General features: G+C 46.9%; 1 protein-coding gene across 4 annotated transcripts in view; it reads left to right on the top strand.

Moving 5' to 3' along the window:
- Window positions 1–298: 298 nt before the first annotated feature.
- Window positions 299–8765, top strand: part of TMEM108 (transmembrane protein 108) — a 295171-nt gene continuing 286704 nt past the window's right edge. For 2 of the 4 annotated variants that reach the window (XM_053930238.1, XM_045200103.2), the window contains exons 1-2: window positions 299–356; window positions 7295–7409. The gene's annotated coding sequence lies outside the window, so the exon portion shown is untranslated. Of the gene's footprint in view, window positions 357–588; window positions 654–1028; window positions 1095–7294; window positions 7410–8765 lie in introns of those variants that run through there. The other 2 variants (XM_045200105.2, XM_053930240.1) reach the window with 2 other exon arrangements.

Here is an 8765-nt window from a genome sequence, read left to right as displayed (position 1 = left end):
TAGCATCTGAGATATCCATTGACCCAGCAATTGCTCAGTGAAGCCCCACTCAGCCCCAGGAAAACAGACACTGGGGCCTCCGTGCACACCTCGCACCCGCTCCACTGGGTAGCAACTGAACCTCCAGGGACATCGGAGAAGGTGCTGCCGAGGGCAATTTGGTGATTGGTTTACCTACCACGTGACCGGCGCTGGGCCTCCCGCGCTAGCGGATTGGCTCTTACAGACGATGACGGACGGGGCTGGGTCTGAGGGGCGCGCGCGGGGGCGTGAAGGCGCGAGAACGCGAGTGCGCGTGCGCGTGCGGCGGGGCTTTCTCCCGAGCCGTCGGAGGGAGCTGGAGCGCTTCTCCCGAGGTAAGCGCTGCTGCGGGGCTGTCCGCAGCCTCTCCGCGCCCGGGTGTTGGCGAGAGGGGCGGGTAGGGCCGGGCTGATTGGGGGCGATCTGGGGTCCACCCGCCCGGGCAGCTCCGCTTCGGGGAGGATGCGGACCCAGGCTCAGCCACCCTCTCCGTGCCTCGGTTTCCCTTTTTCCTGTCTTGTAATGCACCTCCTCATCCATCTCACCGCGGTGACGGGTCCGCCCGTGGGGAGTTGTCCCCTGGCAGTCTCTCCTCCGCCTTTGTTTCCCGCTGGCATCGGCCCCCTCCCCAGGTAAAGGGTGAGGGTGGTGCGGCGGGGGCGTCCCGGGCGCCCGACCTGGGCCGGGGCCGGGGAGAAGATGGCATTAATGCAGTGGGACCTGTCACACGTGAGAGCGAAAAAAAAATGTAGTGTCACTTTGGCCAAGCCGCGGGACCCAACTAATCCGGCGGCGGCCAGCGAAGCCGAATTCCTAGCGCAGCTGTGCCGGCGAGCTGGGGGCAGGACCGCTGTTCCGAGTGCAGGTGCCGCCCCATGAAAGGCTTCTCTGTACCTGCCCGCGAGCCCTCAGCCCGGAGTTGCACGGGAATCGAACGCTTGAAGCCTGCTCAAGGAATCCAGGGCTTCGTTAAGAGGCGGATTTTTTTTTTTTTAAGCAGTTGGGTCTCGGTAGAGCAGGTCTAAATGAGAGGCTACAAAAAGGAATTACAGATGCAGTGAAACTGATGACGGGTAAATTGTATGGAGGGAAATGCCTGCAGTGAACTGCAGACCAGACCATCGCTGGAGATTCTTCTTCAAGAAGACAGGGGCCTTGGGCGGGGGTGGGGGGTTAGGGGGGTGGTAATCTCTGTGAACTGATGTTTTTTCCTGGGTAGTAATTACTTTCAGCGTGCTAATGGGCTGAAAGGAGAAGGGAAGCCAGGGTCTAAATTACACCTATTCAGACCTCCTTCATTCTTTGAGAAGTGAATGTTTAAAGAAGACTGTTTGGGTGCCAAAAGCCGTGCGTGTGTGTTGGGGGGTGGGGAATGTCTTTTGTAAATCATAGTTTAAAAAGGGAGGGTGTGTGCAAGGCATCCCCTGCCTGGCTCTCTTCCTTCTCCCCAGGCCTGCATTGCAAGGGCATGCTGTGCACCTTGTAATGATACACAAAAAGTTCATTCCGTTTTCCACTGGTGAACTAATTAGCTAATTTATCTGATGTATCTAGTAGTGTATTCGGTAAGAAAGGGTTCAACTAACTGTCATTCGGAAGATTTACTGCGCCCTGGAGTTTCACTGTAATCCACTCAGAACTTACTCTGGTATGAGATGGACAGGAATCTTTTTACCTGATTTCTCTGAGAAATCTTGATACTGCTTCAAAGCCTTTTTATTACACTTACCTTCCCCATACAAAGTTTTGGTTTTTAAGGGAACGATGTGATTTTTTTTCATACATCTAAGACACACTTTATGCCTGAGAAATGTCTACGCATGCTGGGAAATTAATTGGCAAGTTAAAACAAACTGAAGAGGGAACACTTAACTGTGTTAGGGGGAATCAGAACTAACACTTACCAGCTGCAACAAATCAACTTCTGGTGGTTTTCTGAGGTGGATGAAAGTAGGAGAAGTTGCTGCAAAGCTTGTTGGGAATATAACAAATGACCATAGTCAAGTGAAGTACAGTCACCTGATAGATTGGGGCATAGAGCAAATTAGTGAGAATAATTTAGAAATTTGTCAGTGATCTGTTTTTTAGCTGGTGTGTGATGGGGAGAGGAAGGGATTCTGAATGTGGGGTAGGTGATATAGTTTGAAAGGTATGCTTTCCTGTTTTTTTCAGACGTCACTGTTGTTAATATAAACTACACAGAGGGCATGCAGTGTTTGTGTTTAGCCCGTGGAAGGGGGGCAGGGTTTTGCAAAGGTCGAGAAACACTGATTAGGTTACACAAGGGAAAACAGGAAGATTGGCAGGCTTAGTTCATTCTGGAGGAAGCAGCGTGCCTCAGTGACCTCCAGGACAAGGTTTTATTCTCTGATTCAATAAAAGCCCCATCGGGTTGCTTTTAAAGCAACGACAAAATCGTTTCCCGTTGGTCGTTTCTGTCCCCTGGGTCAGGGATGGGGAGGAGGGAGAACGAGTGAGAGAGATTAGAGCCCGACCTGCCTGCCTAAGCAGTGGTGTCCTCTGAGCAGGATCTGTGTCACATTGTGTGACGGTAAGAGCCTTCACGTTGGGGAGAGTCTGAGCACCTTCCCTGGGTCACATGCTGTAAAATAGAGCTGAAGACACTGCTACAGGTGGGGACTGGGGTGAGATCACCTGATAGAGAAGCACTGGGGGGAAAGGAAAGCCAGGAAGTGTTCCATTGAGTGAGGCTCTGCTGCTTGCCTTTGGAGCCTTGAGGAGGCATTTCCACGCAGCGCTGCCTCATTTATTGGCTAGCCTGGCTGGGCTTTCGGTGGCTTCCAGAAGACCTCCCTTTCACGAGCAAGTCTCCTGTGGGGGTTCCATGGCTCAGATTATAAACATCAGTCATGCTTGTAATGTGCTCTAGAAAAGAAGGGCTCACAAAGACACAAATCTAGGCTGCCGTTCTTTCGGGTCCTTTGGCCCACGTTACCCACCGGCTTCCAGAAAACAAGTGGTGCCCTCCCTACCAGTAGATGGCACTGCTGCCTCTGGGAATTCCTGGAGGAGAGGAAAAACCAGCTGGCTAACCAGCGGTGTGTAGCCTCTAGTCTAGGAGATTTTGAAGGGCCTTGTCCGCTCTTAGTCAAAGAGAATCTTTAAAAAAAAGTTCTGAAAGTCAGACTGTTTATATAAGGCAGGAATAATGTGCTTTGTGGGGAATTGAGGAATGGGTGTGGTTACTTGGCTGGTTGTGTGTGTGTGTGTGTGTGTCTGTCTGTCCGTCCCAGGGGATAAGGCAGCGGATAAACTGACAAGCCTGGTAGCACAGGGTTTGAAAGCATGCGGCAGACATGTTGTTTGTTGGTTAATTGGATGAGGTTGAAATCATGATTAGATCAAAATTCCCAACACTTTCATAGTTACTAATTCTTCACATGTAAAACTAGTCTACACACAGGGACTGTGGAAATATACACATGGGACTTTTCAACCCGATCAGTACCCGATAATTACGTGCTCTGAAGACAGTGGCCGGGGCATCAGTAAAGATAATGCTGGTTTAAGTGGTTACTGCACTTCGTGGCTGTCCAGAGAAGGTAGCTCAAAGTTACCCTGAATCAGTTGCTTCCTGGAATATGTGTTAGGAATGTTTAAGTTTTAGATTTTTGTAGCTAATGTTGTCCTTCCCAGATTATATTAACAATCCAAATCTTGAACTTTGGTTTTATTGACCTTATTAGCCAGAGTTCATTCATCCATTCCCTTCTTTTGATAAAGTTATTATTTTTGGTTACTGATTGTTCTTTGAAATGGATTTTGTAGCCATGACATTTGGGGGTGGTGGGTGCTGTTGACGGTGAGGTTACATTGTATAGGAGAGTCTCACCTTTGACCCTGTTGGAGGTAGAGGGCATTGCTGCTGGGTGTTGTCACTGCAGTCACCTGCTTCCTCGTGCAGTTCTCCTCCCACGGGTCAGCTTATCTGAGGTTTATTTCTGTCTCCAAGTGCACCAATGAGCGCGTTTGTACTCCCAGTGCCTAACACTGAAATGCTGCCGGTGGTAGATGGCAGTAGTGACAACGGTCTGTTAACATTGCCTCATCATGTGACCTCAAGTCACTCTTCTTGCCTTTCTGAGCCTCAGTTTTCCTACGTGGTCACTAGGAGGGGTTTGGGGGTGGCACATGTCTGTTTAAATCTCTTCCAAGTCTAAAATTCTATGGCTAGGTGATTCTCATAAGGTATTCCTGAAGTCTCTGAAAAATTCTCATCTCGAAGGTATTTGCGTACTGTGAGCCTAGGACAAAAGTAAATCTCACTAACAGTTCTCAGAGAAATGATTGTGTGTTGTCTTAGAATCCTAATAATTCAGAGTTGGGAGAAATCCTAGAGTTGGTTTAACCCAACCTTCTCATCTTATAGACGGGGACTTGCAGCTCAGAGCTGAGTGACGTGACCAAGCAAATAGAGGAGTCGATGGCAGAGACCTGGTTAGAGAGTGAGGACCATGCTCGGACTCACCTCAGCCTTCCCTCCTCCAGCGCTGCCTTTCTTCATCTGCCGTTAGTGCCCAGAATATGCTGTGTGTACAGGGCTGGAGCCAAGAAAATTCTGAGTAATTCCTTACTGTAGGATTTTAGAGCCACAGCACCAATAGTGTTGAGTTTGGGCAGAAGTTCAAGGTCAGGCTTCTCTGTGCAGCTCTTTCTTTTCTTCACTGACGGATCCTGAGCAGGATTCTTTACTTTGCATCTTTGGGTTTTTTCAACTTTTCTGCATAAAAATTCCTGTAAGAAAAAACTTTCACCATCCCGAGAGAGTCATTCCCCAATCAAGTGTTCTTAAATTGGGTCCGTGGACCCTCTGAGGCTGTGTAGATAGAAGAGTATTTTCATAATTGACTTCCTTTGTAATCATATATATATTCTCTATACATTTTAACACATTATTCTGAGGAGGTTCTTAGTCTTCAACAGGTTGCCAGAGGGGCCCGTGGCACAAAAACGAGGTAAAAGTTCTACAGTAGATTCTGGAAAACTGCCAGGATGAGAGGATTTTTGAGGAACTAAAGAAATTATGGTGGAAGAGGGTTTGGAGATGGAGCACAGAAGTAAACTTAAGATGTTCTCAGAACGTTTTACCTTTATTAAACTGTTTCAAATTGCTCATTCAATGAAGATGCTGATACATTTTACCCATCTTAAATTGATAATGGATATGCAAGTATTGATTTCCATTTATCATTCCTTGTTCAATAAGTACTTCCTCTTAATTTTACCAGAACACTTACAAAAAGTGCTTTATTAGAAATGACATGCATACTTAGAGCCTTCTTCCCCAGTTTGATTTGATTTCTAGAGAAGTTGATGCCCTTTTGACTTACAACTTCAAGCTTTTGACTCCTATCTTTTCCTTCTTTGTCCCTAACATTTTACCTTTTAGGACTCACCGTGATCCCAGAGATGCAAAATAATTTACATGCCAGGGATAAAAAATCTTGAGGTCCCTTTATTTAGTCCTAGGATTTAGCCCAGAAACCACTGCTCCTCTCTGGCTCATTCTCTTATTTTTCTTTCTGTGTGAACTCCAGGTTCTCTCTTTTTCAAAGCATTCCCAAATATGAGTGACTCAGAGTTCATATATCTTGAAAATAAAAACTCTTATTTTTTCTATAAGGTATGGAGAAGTTAATTTGTGTTCAAGCCACATTTTGGACAAGTGGGGCATCACTGTGGCGATCACTACATTTTGAAGATCATCTGCTTGGAAATCTCTTGATGTCTGTCCCGTGACGCCTTGCTGACATTTGGTACCGTGGTGACCCATGCTGGTGAATGTCACCTTCTGGTACTTTTCTGGGTATGGGCCAGAGTAGTATTTGTTCTTGATTTAGAAGAATAAAAAATGACCCTTTCTTCTTCAGAAGGTTATTGTCGGTTGAGTTTATGTTTCAGAAAAAAGTCAAATTTTTGAACCCTGGTCCCAGAGCACTGAGTTGTTGTGAGATTCGGGAGGCGTCATTGACGTCCCTGAGTTTGCACCTTTGTCCGGTAAATGTAAGGAGAAAGCAGCAACTACTGAAATTCCAGTTCTAAGTCCTGTGACTCCATGAAATCCCTCTTGGTACCTAGGCCAAACTTGTCCTAAAAATGCTGGCTAGCTGGGAATTCATTTATAGTCATAGTCAGTGCCAGGATAGTAAGTCTTCATAGCTGCAAATCACTTTGTGGTTTACAAACATATTGTCTAATTCTTCACCTCTGTTCTACTTCAAGTGTGATCAAAGAACAGCATTGGTATCATCTGGGAGCTTGCTAGAGATGCAGAGTGTCAGGCTCCACCCAGGGCCTCCCCAATCGGAATCTGCATTCTATCCAGATGCCCAGGTGCTCCGCATGCATGTTATAATATGAAGAATGCTGTGTCTCATTTTTGAGCCTCACATTGACCTCCTGGGTCAATGAGGGAAACGGTATTTTACATATAAGCAAATCAGGAAACAAACACTCAGTTGTTAAGTAACTAAACTGTGCTAGTGTCTGACCCAGAGCTCTGTACTTTATTTTGGTTTTTTTTTTAAGATTTTATTTATTTATTTTTAAAGAGATGGGAAGGGAAGGAGAAAGAGAGGGAGAGAAACATCAATGTGTGGTTTCTTCTGGCATGACCCCCACTGAGGACCTGGCCCACAACCCAGGCACATACCCTGACTGGGAATCAAACCAGCAACCCTTTGGTTGCCAGGCTGGTGCTCAATCCACTGAGCCACACCAGCCGGGGCCAGAACTCTGTACTTTAAACCTAATGTTGCTTCTTGGGGTTGGCTAGACTCAAGCTTGTTGATAGAGACTAACTAGCTGCCTGGCAGCCCATGGGCTTAGTTGTGGTCATGTGTCTGAGTTCTAGCCAAGTGAGTGTAAATAGATGTGGAAAAGTGTTCTGATCCACTTCAGGGAAAAATCACAGCAAGAGAGAATGCCCATGTGAGTTCCTCCATGTTCTACTCCTAGCAGGCTGGAATGCACAGGTCCCCTGGAAATTATGTTTTAAAGGTGGCAGAACTTTTTTCAGCCTGGGTGCCTAGATCACTGAATGGGGGGGCCACTCCATCAACTCCCCTGTTCACCTGTCCAGTATGTGTACAGGAACCAGAAATAAAGTTTTATTGAGTTTGAGCCATTACACATGCTCGGGTCTAGGTTAAGCACTCAGCCTACTTTAACAAATTCCTGTGAGCAGTGGTTTGGGGCTTAAAGTTATTGATCTTTTGGTCTAATGCATTCATTCGTTCTTCATCTTCGGCAGTTGGTGATCAGTCGGTCGTAGGCCAACATGCAGAAGTGAGTGGTGAAAAGCAGCGGAGCTGATGGGTCATGAGGATGTAAGTGTGTTTGAAGGCTCTCACACCCCCTACTCCAGGGTAAGTCGAGGGCAATCTCTGCCGCTGTTTCTCTGGTTGTACTAAGTCACAGAGGCTCTTGTCTCAACAGTTTTTTGGAGTCAGTGCAGTGGGGTGCCCTGTCTGTGGAAGGTTCTCAAACCTTTTATTGATTCAATTATAGACACAGCGATAAATCAGCAATTACAAAGATAAAACCATGGTCTGAGGGATGGGATGGGAGCTGTGCATAGAAATACCTCACACAAGAATTTGTAATGAGTTTGTGTGGAATGTATTTACATGGGTGAGGAGGTAGTCGATGGGCCCTTCCTGAGAAGGGAACTAGGCCTGTCGTCTTCCTGTAGCCGTTTCGTGTTGTTATCAGCTCCTCCTCCTTCATGAATCACTCCTTGATTTTCCTTCATCAGTGACTTTTTGCCAGGAGGGGGAACAGCTTACCAGAGAGTTGATGATTCCCAGTTTGGTAAATAATGGCACCAGCAAAGCCTGTGGTTCTCTCCGTTCCATTTTATTTTATCCAGTGTCGCTGGAAGTCATATGTCTGTTAATTCCTCTTCTGTTTGCAGTCCCTCTGGCAATGGCTGTGGGCACTGGGAACATTAAAGCCAAAGCTGGCTTTGGATTTTCATTTATGCTGAAGGTTTTTGAAACCAGAAGGAGAAATTTACTGTTTGCTATGCCCTCCTCAGTGTCTGTGAGGAGGTCCAGGAAGGAGGGGTGGGAAGGACATCCCATCCTTTCTGAGCTCTTCAACTTCTGATGCATAAACTAACACTAGATTCCTTAAAGAGAAACTATAATTAATATAAATCTAAGCAGAGATAAGGATCGGTGGGAAAGAGGGGCGGGGTTAAAAAAAAAAAAGTACTCAGCTGAAAAACTGGATGGAGGGTTGTTTAAGCAGCTTGGCTCAATACCGTGGAGCCCTAGTCCGATAACGTCCCATTACCCAGACTCAGACAGAGGGCACCCAGAAGGGCTGTTGTCCTTTGGTGCCTCACGTGGCTCAGTAACAAGTACAACTTATTGAACAAAATAGACAATGAAGGGCTGTAGCTCTCTGGAGATTCCCATAAACATATATCATTGCTGCTCTGGACTGATGCGCCTGCTTAGAGACAAGCAAAGCAGAGAAGGGGCAGCTGTAAGGCGTGCCGACGACTGCAGAATCCAGATGAGCAGTTAGACTCCGACCGTAGCTCCGGGCCTGGAGGCTGCTAACGAAAGGACCTGGTGTCGTCCAGGGTTTCTCCTGAAAGGACAGGAGCTGGACTTGGCTCTCTTTCCTCATTTTCTCGGTATCTGGGGGGATTGTTCCAGGTAGTGCAGTATTTGCAGGAGACCTGTATTTGCATACAGGCTCCAGCAGGGCGT

The sequence above is a fragment of the Desmodus rotundus genome, chromosome 8 (genome assembly GCF_022682495.2).
Source record: "Desmodus rotundus isolate HL8 chromosome 8, HLdesRot8A.1, whole genome shotgun sequence".
NCBI classification, from domain to species: Eukaryota; Metazoa; Chordata; class Mammalia; order Chiroptera; family Phyllostomidae; genus Desmodus; species Desmodus rotundus.
The sequence above is the reverse complement of the archived record's forward strand: the minus strand, read 5'-3'. Positions and strand labels throughout refer to the sequence as shown.